The sequence below is a fragment of the Vespula pensylvanica genome, chromosome 2 (assembly GCF_014466175.1).
Source record: "Vespula pensylvanica isolate Volc-1 chromosome 2, ASM1446617v1, whole genome shotgun sequence".
NCBI lineage: Eukaryota > Metazoa > Arthropoda > Insecta > Hymenoptera > Vespidae > Vespula > Vespula pensylvanica.
In genome coordinates, this window is record NC_057686.1 from 17,870,952 (window position 1) to 17,888,337 (window position 17,386).

Here is a 17,386-nt window from a genome sequence, read left to right on the forward strand (position 1 = left end):
AAAAAAAAAAAAAAAAAAAAAAAAAAAAGAAAAAATATACGACGTACGTAGATATGATACGATACATAGAGAAACACATACGTACGTATGTATACATGCGACCGAATTTTATCTGGCGAAAAATTCGCGAGATACAATTATCGGTTATGAAATAGGTACGATATAATCGATGAGGGGAGAAGGAAAGAGAAAAAGAGAGAGAGAGAGAGAGAGAGAGAGAGAGAGAGAGAGAGAGAGAGAGAGAGAGAGAGAGAGAGAGAGAGAGAGAGAGAGAGAGAGAGAGAGAGGGTAAGAAAAGGAGGAACTCAAATCGGTTTGTCGGGATAATACGACGGTTACGTAGAGGGAATGGCGAAAGTACGAAGGTGCCTCGCTAACCAGCTGCTGCTGTTTCGAGAGAGAATCGTAACGCCATGAGTGCGAGTGCGAGTGCGAGTACGAGAGAGATGGAGAAAGACAGAGAGAGAGATAGAGACACAGAAAGAGAGAGAGAGAGAGAGAGAGAGAGAGAGAGAGAGAGAGAGAGAGAGAGAGAGAGAGAGAGGGAAGCCCCGAGAACGGCAGATGTAAACGAGAAGCTTTTACCTTTAATGGATTCGCCCTGGGGCCATCGAGATCTTCGGGGTTGAAAATACCCGGTAGTAACGAAGTTTCGTAACGAGCGTGGCCTCAGAGACCCACCCTCTCTTTCTCTTTCTCTTTCTCTTTCTCTCTCTCTCTCTCTCTGTCTCTGTCTCTCTATTTCTCTCTTTCTCTTTCTCTTTCTCTTTCTCATTCTCTGACAGTTCTTCGAGCGCGCTCGCGCTAATTTGAATTCCAATCGAGGCCTGAATCCGATTGGTTGGCCTCTCTTTAGATCCTCCGCATAACGCTGACCCAAGAAGATCCTAAATCTTCGTCGTGACGTTCGGAACATGGAGGATTAATCGGTAGCAATTTTCCTGGCCGTTGTAGAAACTCGGCCGCGAAGAATTTTTCAAGTGGTCGAGAGCCTCTTACAACTTGTCAATTTTTATCCGATATATTTTTTTTTCTATCGCGAGTTGGAGCGAGGGGAGGGGATGAAGGACGAAGCGTTTTCTTATCGTTACTTTCGGTGTATTCCTATTTTCTCGTATGATCGTATGTGTATGTAAATATACATTATATGTATATGTATATGCACGTATGTGTTGTAATGTATTTCTAAAGTCCGAGTTGGATAATAATCTACTTTGTTTACTTCTATATCGCGTTTTTCGTCAAGAATACTAATGAAAGATTAAGCGTTTAGATCGTAAATGAGAAGACACGTTTCTTACCTACGTATCTCTCCCTCCCTCCCTCTCTCTCTCTCTCTCTCTCTCTCTCTCCGTATATACGCGTGCGTGCATGTGTAAAGTGTAACAAATGAATGAACTATTTTTGTTAACGTTAATTAAGTATATATTATACTACACGTTTTTCTTATTATTCGAGCTTGAAATTATCATTTGGATTGACATAGAAAAAGAAATAGAGAAAGAGAGAGAAAGAAAAAGACGTGAGAGACAAAAAAGAACAGAAGAACAAGTCGGTGTCGAGTCTCCGTTCTCATTTGGCTCAAACGTCTTTGCTCTTCGATTTTTCCAAGTCCGGTATAGGTGTACCCTAGCAACCTTCTGGATTCGAGAAGACTCGATCGCTTGGCAATCGTGAAACGCTTGGTCCCCCTACCAACCTTCTTCTTTCTCCCTTCTCTCTCTCTCTCTCTCTCTCTCTCTCTCTCTATCTCTCTCTTCGCTCGTTTTATTACTTCTCTCCCCTCCTGCCGCGTCGCGCCCTTTCTGCAAAGAAACCACTCGTGTTCCCTCTCGCGAGCCAAACCGAGTTTCTATCCCTCTCTCCCTGCCTTCCTTTCGTCCGTCCTTCCTTTACCTTGGCGACCCTCGTTCGTTCTCGAACGAACGAACGAACGAACGAACTCGCGACGATTTCATTCACGCCGTGTCGTCGTCGCCTAAGAAAATTCGCAATCGGAAAATCGAACGCGGCTCGATTTTCAAAGTACACCTTTCGAAGAACAAATTTCGTGTTTCTTCTTTCCTTTTCTTTTCTTTCCTCTCGCCAGACTTTAATCTTTTTTCTCACGGATTATTTCAATCGTATCTCGAGTTTTATTTATCACCGATAGGATGTACCACGTACTTAATTATTTCATCTTATTGCCGTTAATCAATGTCGCGTTTTAATTTGGACGATAAAAATTGATAATCGATCGGTATGGTTAAAATTGAGATTGTTATTACTATTTCCTTTTTCTTTTTCCTTTTTTTTCTTTTTTTGTTCAATTTTTTTTTTTTTTTCTTTTCCTCTTAACCGAGTGAGAGGAAAGAAGAGGAGAGATGAAAGAAAATGAATGGTAAAAGATTTTTAACGAGGAAGGGTATCATTAGCGCGGCAACTAGTAGCGTTATGAAACATCGCTCGATGCTTTATGATAGATACCTATGGCTTATGCCAACGCACAAGTTAACATTCGGCTTTGAACGAGACGAGTGACAGTAGTGACCTGGTTAATCCCCTCGTTAAAAGGCGTACAACCATTATTTCATATATGCGTATATATATATATATATATGTACACACACACACACACATATACATATGCATCTACATCTCCATATACATATACATACATACATATATATATATATTTTATTCATGTTTATGCCATTTCAATACTTCTCTATCTCTATACACTACATAATCTATTAGTTGTCGCTAAATTCGCACATTATTCGCGCATTATTTCTGCGAGAAAATAAATATTTTCGTATGAAATTCTCGGTTAGAACTCGTCTGGTAATATTAATCTACTTTCTTTTATTTTCTTCCTTAACCCCTTCATTTTATACTACGATTATCGTCATAGTTACAAAAAACAAAAAAAGGGAAATAAAAAGGAAATAAAAAATAATTAAATAAATAAATAAATAACAACGACAACAAAAACAACAAATAAATAAATAAATAAATAAATAAATAAATAATAATATTTTTTTCAAAGATTAGATTTGACCAAGATTTATCGACGAAGACTGTACAAGGAAGTATAATAATCGCTTAGCGTAGCAACGTTAATGGAACGTCTTGGCTGTAGGAACGTAGAACGAGCCGATCCGAGGGACAGACACATAATAAACGTGCACGCTTTCTCCCTCTCCCTCTCTCTCCCTCTCTCTCTCTCTCTCTCTCTCTCTCTCTCTCTCGCATACATGCAGCATATACGGATCACGCTCACTCGCTCGCTATCTCGAAACGGTGTGCGGTGCACGGTTAAAACGCGCAGAGACGAGAAATCGCTCGCGACTGGATTCCACGAGCCGACCGGCAGCAGCCCACAAAACTTGGCCGATGCTCAAAAGAATCGTCTCCTCTCTCTCTCTCTCTCTCTCTCTCTCTCTCTCTCTCTCTCTCCTTCTACCTCTTATTTCTTCTCTCTTCTTGCAAAGTGTTCTGTCTTTTTTCTCTCTCTCTCTCTCTCTCTGTCTTTCTTTTATACTATCTTTGAAGGAACTTTTACATTTTTCATCGCCCGAATTACGACTTGAAGTCACACTTTGAACTTTTCTTTCTTTCTCCAACATGTACTTTGCACGTAGTTACGTGTATCCGAGACTATCTTGGAATTATTACCACCGAGATAGTCTCTCTGTTTCTCTCTCTTTCTCACGAGTGTGCTCTAAAATTAACAAAATCGTTCGACGAAGTCGCTTAAAGTCCGTCGATACGACGACTAACCCTCCTCCTCCTCATCCTTCTTATTCCTCCACCACCTCCATCTCCTCTTCCTTCTCCTACTCCTCGTCGTAATCGTGTGAGACGTCGTATATGTGACTACGACGACAACGACGACGACGACAAGAGCTTTTCCCTCGGAAAGAGAAAAGTTCTTCTATCTTTCGAAAATCGAAGACGTCCTTCTCTCTTTCTCTGTTTCTCTTTCTCTCTCTCTCTCTCTCTTTCTTTCTTTCTTTCTTTCTTTCTTTCTTTCTTCGTCTACTGTAGAAACTCGTAAAGAATGATTTATTGGTAAATTTCAGCTGAGAGAACAAAACCGACCGTTCTTCGTCTACCTGAAAATGTCTTCGACGGGAAAAGAAAGGAAGGAAGGAAGGATGAAAGAAAGAAAGGAAGAAAATGACAAACAGGGAAAGAAAAAGAGAGAGAGAGAGAGAGAGAGAGAGAGAGAAGATAACGAAGAAAGGAAGAATAAAAATCTTTGGAAACGTTCAATAATTTTCTTCTTAAAACTAACACGAAAATAATCATTTATCTTATTTCGACGATAAATACGATATTCCTGTCTATTCTTAACTCCATCCTCGAACTCAACCTTTTCTCAATATTTCTTGTCATCAACAATTAAATAATAACACGACGACTATCTTACCTTAGTCTTCTAATAATAGTAACAATAATAATAACAACAACAACAATAACGATAATAATATTATTAATAATAATAACAATAACAATAATAATGATGATGATGATGATGATGATGATGATGATGATGATGATGATGATGACTATGATGACTCATATTTGGAAGAATTCCAAAAGTTCGAGCGATCGAATGAAGAGGATACTAGAGCGAACTCGAGGGAAGAAAATAATGCGTAGACTTGAAATTTTCCTATCTCTCTCTTTCTCTCTAAACTTATCGAAAACGAAAACTCCCCCGAACCCTATCCCTTAAAATTCTTTCTTTCTCATTTTCTTCTTTCACATTCATACGTCGACAAATTGTCTGCGGTATCGCTATACTTTTCTCAAAGCAATCGGTCCCAAATTCTCTTGAACAATGTCTCTTAAAACTCTATCCCTCGTTCTCTTTCTCTATCTTTCACATACATACATTCATCGATAAATACGTACAAACATAACTATTCCTTTCTTTCACCTAGTGAACGAAACTCTTCCGAATCTAATCCCTTAAAACTTTCTCTCTCTTTCTCTTTCACATTCATATCCATAGGATATAACTCGAAACATCGTTATTCTCCCTCTTTCCCCACCAAACCCTCACCCTCTCTCTCTCTCTCTCTCTCTCTCTCTCTCTCTCTCTCTCTCTCTCTCTCTCTACTTTACTTTCACGGACTCGACAGTCGGGTTACATCGTTTTCGCGTGTGTGTACGTGGACAAGGCGCTCGATATTTCAGGCCGTCGCCCACGAGAAACGCAGTTCCTGGGGGCGTGTTCCTCGCTAGCATGGACGACTACGACAACGACGACTATGACCAAGACGACAACGACGACGACGATCACGACTACGACTACGACGACTACGACGAGGACGACGATGAGCCCAAAGAACAGAGAAGGAAGAGAACTCCGAGGATAAGCCAAAGGAGAGGTAGAGAGAAAGAGGTAGTGGAGGTACAGTCGAAGGAGGCAGAGGAGGCAGAGGAATCGAGGAGACGAAAGAGGGGAAGAAAGCAGAGGAAGCAGAGGAAGCAGAGGAGAGTAGTCGAGCTGCCGGCGTTACCTCGCTTCGTTTACACCGAACGCAGAAACGGAGAGCTGGCATAATTTCCGGCGGAGACGGCGGCGTCAGCGATGCGGTGGCGCGCTGTGCACAGCCGGCCAGCGCCCGGTCTCTTTCTCTCTCTCTCTTTTTCTCTTTTTCTCATACGTCTCTTTCTCTCTTTATATATATATAGATATATATCTATCTCTGTCTTTCTCCTTCTCACTATGGTAGTCATTCTCCCGGTTGAGGATCAACCGCACGATGATTCTCACCACGAAAGAGGTAAGAAAAGAAAAAGACAATCCTCTTCCCTTTAAGAATATCTCTTCTTCGAAAGGTAAAGATCTTAAATTCTTCGACTCGGTTTGAACTCCCACATTCATTATTCGCTTTCCAAGCAGGTATAAAATCGTCACCTTCGATGTTTTATCTATCGTCCTTCGTGGTTAATAAGTTTTTAATGTTCGTTAAAGTTCAGTATTCGTGTCGTCGATGAAATAAATAGGTTTGTTTATGTTAATCAAGTAATTCAGTGATTAAGATTCTCTGGGATTATTGTCACTTTGATGATTTTAATTTTGATCGTGCTTTTTTTCTCGACTTTTAATAATAAGTTTTAATAATAATTAATGTTTCAACGTTGCGATAGGGAAAGGGGGTATAATAGTTTTTACGATTAATATTGCGAAGGGACAATTCTCGATGTTACGAATTGAAAAATGAAAGTCCGTTACGGTATTTCAACGCTAGTATACACACACGAGCACACACACGATACCTATCTATCTTTTTCATATAAATCGTTTCAATTCTATCACTCTCGATACATACATACATACATACATACATATATACATACATATATACATACATATATACACACACATATATATATATATTCCTTTCAGACCGGGCACCCTCTTTCTTTTTTATTTTAAATTCAGAATGCGAAAACGTAGGAAGCACGGTAAACGGTCGTTACGCTCTCGTTACGGAATTATGATCCTTCGTAAAGTTCGCGTTTAACGTTCTATCTTTACCGCCGAGATTTCGTGAAAAGAACGAAAAAAAGAAAGAACAGAAGAAATAAAAAAATAAAATAATAAAACAAAGAAAAAATCTAATTTACGTACATACCTGTGCTCTCACGGCGATCCTCGTGCTTTCAGCTCGCATGCCTCACATCGATGAGGGATCGAAGTTCGAAGGGTGTTTTGTTCGATCCTAGAACCTTGGACGATCCTAAAAAGACAAAAACTCGAGTTAGCTGGAACGTTTTTCTCTCGGGGAATCTTACCGTAGAAATCGTGTCCCTTTTTCCTTTCCTACTTTTTTTCTTTCTTTCTTTCTTTCCTTTTTTTTTTCCCTAATATTTTTTTTTTCTCTTTTTTTTTTTATCTCCACTTTCTTTTTCGTCCCTCTTGTAATTGCTCGACCGTAACCGTACCGCTTAAAATCAATCGAGTCTCGCACGTTTGTGAGAGATCGTTTCGTGTGCTTGTAAATTTTTTAACTATCGTTTCACGACGGTCTCTTATCGCCAGACAAGCTCGTAAATCGTTCGAACTAATAATTGAATTTATGGTGAAAAGTACATATGATAAGATAATAAATAATAGGCACCATAGGTGTATGATGCCTTCTTTGTACTTGCAAAAAAATTGTTCGAATGAAAATGAAGAGAAAAAGAAAAAAAAAAAAACGATAATGACAAACGAACAAAAAAAAAAAACACAAAAAAGGAAGAAAGAAAGAACAAGAGAGAGAGAGAGAGAAAATAATTCAATAATTACTAAAATGTAAGTAGACGCGATTTGATTTCGTAATACGTCGTATAGTTCTTTTTCTTTGCTTTTTATTCCACAATAAAAACTTGATTAGACTCGATTAAAATTTGTGTCGAGACGATCGATGATAGTAGTTAGCAAGCGTATAAGCTATTCCTCGGTCGCGTCGTTCTCGATCTTGGAGGGTGCCTTACCAGAATGCGCGCAGACTATATCCGCTTATTTATAGATTTAACGAGAACGTTGCGCGTCTCTCTCTTTCTCTCTTCCCTCGCTGCGACTTTACGCGCTTCTTTTACGTTACGTCGAAGACAACGGACAAAGTCGAGTAACCAACTAGTTCGAATTTATCAGACGATTTAGCCTTTCATTTTTTTTTTTTTTTTTTTTTTTTTTTTTTATTTAAAAAAATGTTCGATATAACGTTCGTCGCAAAAATGTGACCTTTATATTTTATCGTCAATGCAAATAAATTTTTATACCCATTATCATTATTAATATCGTTATTATCGTTATAACATTCATTGTTTTTTCTAAAATGTCTCATTAATTCGTCCTCGCAAAAATAGAGAAAGATACACACACAGACGCACCATCCTTGTACCAAGAAATGAAAAGTAGTAAATGTGTTTTTTCTTCCCTTGGCGTTGAATCGACCAAAAAGGAAAAGAATCCAAAAAAAAGAAAAGACAGACAAAAAAAAGAAAAAGAAAGAAAAGTACAAGGAAGTTGGAGGAAAAAAAAAGGAAGAAAGAAAAAAGAAAGAAAAGAAAGAAAAAGGACAAAGAAAAACAAGAAAAAGGAAAAGAATATATGCGGTCGACGGGGAAAACTGTCGGCCATGCGTTTATCTCTCGAGCAGAGATAATGGAGCGGGCGTTTTAACGACCATCGGTGAAACGGTCGAATATTTGGGTCAGTGGATACGCCGTGCATAATATAGGGGTCGCGTTCGTTTTTAACGAACGAACGAACGAACGAACGAACCAACGAATGAACGAACGAACGAACGACGGAAGGGGTAAGAGTAAAAACGTTGGACGTATCTAAAAAAGAAAATTTCAGCGAGCTCGTCTTTTCTCTGTTATTTTCGAGAAAAAAAAAACACACCGACTCGAGCTACTACTACTACTAGTACTATTAGTAATAGTAGTGATAGTAGTAGTAGTGTAGTAATAGTAGTGGTCGTCGTAGTCGTCGTCGTCGTCATCGTCGTTGTCGTCGTCGTCGGTATCGGTGGCATTCGACTCGCGTAGTTTCTCCTGGAGTGTGACGCGCGGACGAGGCGCGAATTTTAAAATCCATACACCGGTGGCAAGAGAAGGTAAAAAGAATTTCTTGAAACGAATTGTAAAGTGCGACACGAAGCGCATATTTCGGACGGTCATACTTGATATATTCACTGTGATACTGTGTTATAAATATTTCGTCGGATGACCGTGTGTGTATATATATATATATATATATATATATATATATATTTTTTTTTTTCGTATCATCTGGGTCATCCTCGATGATATTTTAATTAACGGGGATGGTAAGAAAAAAAGAAAAAGAAAGAAATCAAGACAAAAAATGGAGAAGAAAGAAATTATAGAATTATATATATATATAGACACACACACACACACACACACACACACACACACACACACACACACACACAGAAGAAAAAAACAAAGAAATTATAAAATGAAAATAAATGCGATGAAAATGTAGACTCCTTGAAAAGTTAATAAAGTAGTAGCCGTTAAAGGTGTCGCGAGGTGCTATTCTTTTTAAACGAGCCTCGATTAATCCTTTCAGAAACCAGACGGTTCTCACATAAAGTATACATTTTTCTTCATTAAAGATATATACTCTTATGTTTCTGTCGTCTTATCTACAATTTAATGTCAAAATAAATATCAAACCGTCTGTCTCTCTCTCTCTCTCTCTCTCTCTCTCTCTCTCTCTCTCTCGTCGAATACTCTTTTCGTTGACAAAATATAACGACAAAAATTATGACAAAATATAATGACGAAAATAGTGACGATAAAAATAAAGATAAAAATAGTTAAACGTTCGGATTCGTAATGGACGTTTCGGTTCTTCTTTCGTATGGCCGACGTCGTGAGAGCTCGAGCTAGGTGGCACTTTGTAAGCGCGCACGTTAAGACTCGGAATCGTTCGTTGACGTCATCCTGATGATTTACTCCTCTCTTCGTATGTACATACCTAGGAGAGAAGCTCGGACGTGCTCACGGAGTGTAACGCCCACGTAAAGTCAACGTAAACCTCTCGCGAAATCCGTCCATCGCGATCGCGTTTCACGCGTCCTCGGTTTCGCGCGAAGTCAAAAGCGTGCGGGCTAGCACGTAACACGCATATGTGGATATCTCTGTATATGTGTGTACGTGTGTGTACGAATGTATATAGATACCCACGTATGATGCCCGTTCGCCGTTGTTCGATGTATGACGTCCGGGAAAACATCGGGGAAAAAGCAAAGAAGAGGAGGTACAACAAAAAAAAATGTCCTAAAAAAGACAAAATCGAAAAAAAGAACGAAAAATAAAAAGGAACACCTAACAAACTTTACGGGAGTACAATTTTTTATGCATGCGTAGGTGCGAAAGCGTTGACGGTTAAACAAAGTGCTTTGAAATCGATTCGGGAAACGAAAATTTCATGTTCCAGCATTTAAAAGATTCTCTCTCTCTCTCTCTCTCTCTCTCTCTCTCTCTCTCTCTCTCTCTCTCTCTCTCTCTCTCTTTCTGACTTTTTGCGAGATGAAACGAAGCTTATAATTATCCCTTTTAAAACGTTTTTTTTTTTACTACATTTATATATATATATATATATATATATATATATATATAAAGAATTTATTTTTTATATAAAATTGTTCTACACCGACAAAATATACTTTTCTAGACATTGAAAAATTTATTAAAACGTTAGGGTTGTAAGACGGAAATATCTGATTTATAATTATCTCTCTGTCTTTGTCTCTCAGTGTGCGTCGAGGAAAAGGAATCTTTGAAAAATCGTTGACACGAGAACAAAATAAAAAGGATGGAATAAATTGCGTCAGGTTGGTCCGCGAGAACCCGTGGGGCTAAAACTACCCTCGGCATACGCCCTTTTGTTCTCCGATCCGAGAAAAGCGAAGAGATCGTGACGTCAGGCGCCACTTTCGTCCTCTCTCTCTCTCTCTCTCTCTCTCTCTCCCTCCCTCTCTCTCTCTCTCTCGATGGCCGCCATCGCATTCTTTCTCCTTTTCTCTCTTTCCTACTCACTTACTCTCTTTCTCTCTCTCTCTCTCTCTCTCTCTCGAGGATCGATCGCCGATCCGTAAAGGATTCGCAGGTGCGCGAAACGAGGACGAACGTGAAGTTACCCTCGAAGCAACCCTTAGAAATGATCATTCGTGTCGACGTTTAACGTGCAAAATGTATTGAGTACATACGTGACGTTCGAAGCAAGCGTCGAAGTGTGCGTGCGTGAGCGCATATAGATGTGTACAAATGTGTTACGATAAATATACACCAGGTGAACCATAAGGATTATTAGCGGGAGGCAATAAAAAAGAATTTTCGCCGGGCGTCCGCCGTTAAGCAAAAAAGTTGCTTCGGTGATGCGAGTGGAAAAAAAAAAGAAAAAAGAAAGGGAGAAGAATGGAGAGAAAAAAAAGAGAGAAAAAAAAAAGAAAAGAAATGAATGAAGCAACGAGACGTAGGAGAGAAAGATTTGGAAAACAAAAAAAAAAAAAAAAGAAGAGAGAAAAAAGAAGAAAGAAAAAAGAAAATTACGCATTACGTTCGAAGAAGGAAGTTTAAACAAGGAAGTAAACGTGCGGAGGACGTATAATACGAATAAGGAAAAGATATATGTATCTATATCCGAAGGCTTATCACGAAATTGAAGTCACGAATCTGAAAATAAAGATAAGAAGGAAGGAGACGATGGAACGAGTCTCTAAATAGTATACGCGTGCTCGCGAGCTATACGCGCACGATCGGACAAAAGATTATCGCGAGAGAGAGAAAGAGAGAAAGAGAGAGAGAGAGAGAGAGAGAGAGAGAGAGAGAGAGAGAGAGAGAAAGAAGAGGTAAAGGATGAGGAGGAGGAGGAGGTAGAGGTAAAGTAGAGGTAGAGGCAGGCTCTCTGGCGTGTCGCGGCAGTGTGCGAGTTGCGCTCAGCTTGCCCAAAGGGGATGACGACGTCGAGGACGAGGAGAAGCGGAGAAAAGGACCGACCGACCGAACGAACGAACGAACGGCGAAGGGAAGAGGTGGGAACGGAAGGGAAGGGAAGGATAGGGAGAGAACGGGGAAGGGAGAAGCGAAGGGCGGTAATGGAGGGTGGCGTGGATCGGTGCGGGAACGAGCTTCGCTTTCGTGGCTCGGTGGGTGGACCGACCTACCAGTGAAGAGAAGAGAAGAGAAGAGAAGAGAAGAGAAGAGAAGAGAAGAGAAGAGAAGAGAAGAGAAGAGAGAAGAGAAGAGAAGAGAAGAGAGAAGAGTAGAGAAGAGTAGAGAAGAGAAGAGAAGAGGGTTTCGGGGTGGGGTTGGTTTAGCGGACGACTCGATGCCGAAGGGAGAAAGGAGCGAGGGGTGTGTACGTGTATACGTGTGTATGTATGCGAGAGAGAGAGAGAGAAAGAGGAGAAAACCGGGGGCCACGGTTCGAGTTTGTGAGCACGCGCTACCACTCTTCGAGGCTAGAGTTCCTATCTCCTCGTCTCTGCCTCCAACCACCCCTCTCCACTACTCTCTTTCTATCTATCTATCTCTCTCTCTTTCTCTAAAACGAACGATTCGCCTCGTTGCTTCCTTCTCGCTCGCTCGCTCGCTCGCTCGGTTCGTTCCTGACACTCTCTCTCTCTCTCTCTCTTTCTCTCTCACGACAGCCGCATCAGTTCGTTCCATCTATCTATCTCTTTCTCTCTCTCTCTCTCTCGTTCTCTCTCTCTCTCTCTGGTTTTCTCTGTCGTTCTCGTGCTCGCACGCTGTCTTTCTTCTCTCGCTCGGTGTGTATGAGAGACGCGGAGGCACGGACGCCGCCGAGTTCACGTTCCATCGCAAAGCACCGGGTGGAATTGGTATATCGAGGGATACGAGAGAGAGGAGAGGGAGAGGGAAGAGGGACGAAGCCGCGCAGCGTAGCGACACGCTCGAGACGGCAAGTTCGTAGATAGGAGCCAGAAGGTATCCCAGGGTTGTTGCACCGGAAGAACGAGGATGAGAAGAACGACGAGAGATCCGACAGTGAAAGAGAGAGAGAGAGAGAGAGAGAGAGAGAGACGAACGGACGAAAAGCACGGAACGTTTAACGAGAAGGAACCTTCGAGTTGTTCGAGCTCGAGCTAGCCAGGCCAAACGAAAATCCATCACGCCGAGATTTGAATCCGTTTAACGACGAATTGAATATTTTTTTTTTTTTTTTTTTTTTTTTTTTTTTGACAATATTTTCTATACTCTTTTACGATCGACTAGATAATAATTTTATTAGCCCTTTTGCGTACCTACACGTGTAATTAATGTTTATACGATATGCGCGATCGATCGGTTTGAAACGAATCGCTCATTTTTTTCTTTCTTTATCTTTCTTCTATTTTTTTCCTTTTTTCATTTCACAAATACAATTACGATCGGACAATGTTTTTCCTTGCGAAAGCTTGATCTATCTATCTATCTATCTATCTATCGTAATAAACTGACACGAAATAGTAAAAGGTAAAAACGATCGAGCAAAAATGGCTAACATAGTCGGACAAAATTCCAAGAATTCTAAATATTTTTTCGAAGAGTTCGTCGACGAAGTTCGTAGCCAGTACCCTGTTCCCCCTATGTGGATATACGCCATGTCCACGTGTATCTCTCGACCACGAGTGTTCCCCCTTTGTCGTCTAATGCGACACGTCCCTAATTCTTCGAGCGCAAGAGAATACATCTACCTGTGTAACTCGATATAGAGAGCACGTCGTAACGCCTTTTTCTAAAATAGAATATTAAAGGTAGAAATGTAAAAAAAAAAAAAAAAAAAAAATAAAAGATAAAAAAGAATGAAAAAAAAGAAGAGAGGAAAAAAAGAACAAGATCGTTTTTTCAAGATTTGCCAACGTTTAAAATATAAAAAGATACCTTTTAAATATCCTAAAACAAAATCCAGAAAGATTGTGTCAATTTTAAAATGTTTATGATTTCGCACACACACACACACACACACACATACATACATACATACATACATATATATGTATATATACACATATGCGATAAAAATGATAAAAGGATTATCGAGAGTTAAATGATCGAAGATCTTTAGGTAGGTACACGTCGTTGTACAAGATGGAACGTGCCTGAGACTCTGGCAAAGGAGAAGTACCGTTAGGTACGTTTACGTCCGATGTATCCAACGTAGAGTACATACATACATATATACATACATACATATATACATACGCATATACATACATACAACATTCGTACGTACATACATACATACATACGTACATACAACATTCTCCGGATCTCTCGTTACTCGTTCGTTAATATCGAACGATCCGCTTACGCTCGGAGGTGCAAACGGATCCACTGCTACTACTACATCACCACCATCTACCTATCTACCTACCTACCTATCTTTTTGTAATTCCAAATCCTCTCTTTCTCTCGGTCGATTCTCTTTCTAAAACATACACGAGGTAACAAAGTTTTGATGTAGAGAAAAAAACGAGAGCCAAGGGAGAGAGAGAGAGAGAGAGAAAGAGAGAATTACAACCACTATGTTCGTTTAAATCAATATCGATGAATCGTACGAATACGTGGAAAATGTTGTGAAAAAATTAATATATCTATTTATATCTATTTATCTATCTATCCATTCATCCATCTATCTATGTATATATTATCAATAAATATATAAACGTGTATCTAGTGTACGGGGAATATGTGTTAAGTACGTTGAAAACGTAACGAAGTGCTCAATGATAGTAACAGTGGTAGGTAGGGTCTATCGAAAATTAGGTTAATCGGTGTTCAGATGATCGAGCCTACGCCGTAAGCGCCACGAAGCGAAAATACGAAGCGGCGGCAGCGGTTAGGGTGTTTCAAGCGTTTATATTCCCTCGCTTTTGCTCGTGAAGGGAGAACGAGGGAGAGAGAGAGAGAGAGGGAGAGAGAGAGAGAGAGAGAGAGAGAGAGAGGAAAAGAGAAAGAGAGAAAGAGAGACAGATAAAATGAGCGAGCGAGCAAGAGAGAGAGGATCGTTTTATCTCCAGCGTTGAAACGCATGCGGTACGCGTATTACGCGATTTGCTTCGCTAACTGTAAAACGCATGAGTATGCGAGAATAACGATAAAGAAACCGTAAACTATGCAGAGAGAAAGAGAGAGAGAGAGAGAGAGAGAGAGAGATCCCTTGTCTCTCCTATATTTCAATAATATCTGTCTTTAAACAAACAAACTCACTTAATCGTATACATAAACACCCATACGCACAGTTACGTGTGGATATGTACGAATTTGTATGTGTATAGATTCGAAATCGTGAAAGAATTTCAAGTTTCGGACAATTTCGGATTCTCTCGATACACGTTTTGCGAGAATCGGCCTACCTCGATGTCTTTGACCTTTTCAAGGCTTCGACCATGACACGATACACGACCCTCACCGTTTATCAGCGCTCTTTCTCCGATAGACCGCCGAGTCTTTCCCATCGATCGTGATTTACTCGAAAACCATTTTTCTAACTTGCGTTGATTTCGATCGAATCGATCGTTATGATTTTCTTTTTTTTTTTTTTTTTCTTTTCTTTCCTTTCTTCATTGGTTCGATATTTATTAATAAATATTCACGTTCGTGTAGTGTTGAAGAAAAAATAGGAACAAAAAAATGATTGTAGTATTTGAGAATAATAAAAATATACGTACATGCATTCATGCGTGTATGCATGTATAAATACGCACGTAAATACATGTAAATGCATGTAAATACATGTAGATCAATATTTATAACATTAGAGATGATAAATTACGGTTTTATATAAATCGTACAAACGATACGTCGGACAAAATTGGAATTAGAATTAATGGAAAAATTATAAAGAAAAAAAAAAAAAAAAAGAAAAAAAAAAGATAGAAAGAAATAAAGAAAGGAAGAAAACAAATAAAAGAAAATAAATATCGATCCATCGAAACGTCGACATATATAGATAGGTACGCGTTCTTGAAAACAATGGATCTCAATGAAGATCGTTCGACGTCTCATTGAAATCGAATGAAATAAAAAAATGGATGAAAAAAAGGAGAAGAAAAGAGAAAGAAAAGAGAGAGAGAGAGAAAAGAAAAGAAAAGAAATGGGAAAAAAAGAAACAAAAAAATTAATGATAAGCCAGAAGAAGAAGAGTGTTGTCTCGTGTAGCACTCAAATTTTCTCCTCTTTCGACTCTCAGCAAGCAACGTGACTCAGACTTTTTATTCGAGCACCCCACGTGTCCGTTCCATCGAGGTTAATCACACTATTCATCGATCGACCCGCTGACCCAGACCATGGTGTTAACGCCTATAATTTTATGCAAGCGGTTCGCGCGAAACCGACGCCATTCGTTTTCGAATGCTCGACGAAACCTCCCTCGAATTCTCTTCTCTTCTCCCTTTCTATCTCTCTCTTTACCTCCCAACCACCCTCTCTTCCGCTTCACTCCTTCGAATCCGCACACGGAAATCGTTAATCCGGTAATCTACTTCTCGCCTTTCATTCCGAAATCGATCGATTTTTCTACATCGAGATAATCGACCGAATTTAATACACGACGAAGTCAAACTTGATCATCCCAGATGATACTTCTTCAAATTTCTAAAAAGAACAAATCTTTTTTCTTTTCATCCTTCTGCTTTTTTCATTTTCTTTCTTCTACCTTAAATCGTATGAAGATTCAGACTTGTTTTCAGAGTTGTAGAAGTTACGTACGAAGATTAAAAAGTCTCGATAAGATAAAAGAGATTTCATTTTTTAAGAGAGAAAGAGAGAGAGAGAGAGAGAATTGATATTTAAACAGACTCAATTTTTCTTTACGCGTCCCTTATATAAACGATAATTTTGTCTGTTCATTTTTTAAACGCACGACGTCATCGCATACACTACTCGGTCTGATTCAAAGAATCCCAATATCCCTAACAAAGTATCCCAACAAAACGATAATATAATTTATTTGAAAAACATAAGAAAAAAAAAAAAAACAGAAACAAGAAAGAAAAAAAAAAAAAGAATCATTCGTCAAGCCATGTATTAAAAATTGATTCTATTATTTCAAACACTAACGTCGCAATATCAATTTGTTAAAGAAAACGAGCGGTCGGCCGATCGTTCCTTCGTTCGTTCGATCGATATTAATAATATATTAAATAACGTTATTAAGATTTTTCCATTCAATTTTTTATGATAAGAAGAGAGTAATAAAGAACGAAACAGAGAAAGATAAAGTGAGAAATAAAGAAAGAAGTCGGAAGTCGATGGAACGCTGGCACGCTCCCATGAAGTCAAAGTCGACCTTAAGAGTTGCCTCTTGCCGCATCGTCGCGTCTGCGTAATGGTGGACGCCGAGTAATCAAGGAAAAATTACTACAATTCTGTGGCCCTGACGCGTCTCGAAGTCGCTCGTTGGAAGATCGTGCTTCGTCGTCGTCGTCGTTGTCATCGTCATCACCGTCGTTGTCGTCGTCGTCGTCATCGTCATCGTCGTCGTCGTCGTCGTCATCATCTTCGTCTTCATTTTCGTTTTGTATTTTTGTCTTCGTCGTCGAAGTCCGACCTTTCGCGTTTGAAATCTTTCGAGTAATTGCAACGTTCGACCAAACGGAACAGTCTTTTCGTATTATCGACTATGTTTCCTTACTTTCAAAGACAAAGTTTTCTACTTGAATTGTTTAATTAAATTATTCGTTGAACTAAATAAATCAAATATCGATAGCTCGTTTCTTTACGAATAAATCCTTTTTTCTTTTCTATGAGGGATGAAGGGTGAAAAAGAGGGAGAAAAATTATATAACGTAAAGCTTATCGAGTATACTCACGTATACTGTACGCAAACGAAATTTTATATATATATATATAT

At 39.3% G+C, this 17,386-nt stretch overlaps 1 protein-coding gene across 11 annotated transcripts in view; it reads right to left on the reverse strand.

Moving 5' to 3' along the window:
- The window catches only part of LOC122637967 (bromodomain adjacent to zinc finger domain protein 2B-like), a 126,745-nt gene that overhangs the window by 72,417 nt on the left and 36,942 nt on the right, over positions 1–17,386 (reverse strand). For all 11 annotated transcript variants that reach the window (XM_043830525.1, XM_043830522.1, XM_043830523.1 and 8 more), the window contains exon 2: positions 6,636–6,740. The gene's annotated coding sequence lies outside the window, so the exon portion shown is untranslated. The remainder of the gene's footprint in view (positions 1–6,635; positions 6,741–17,386) is intronic.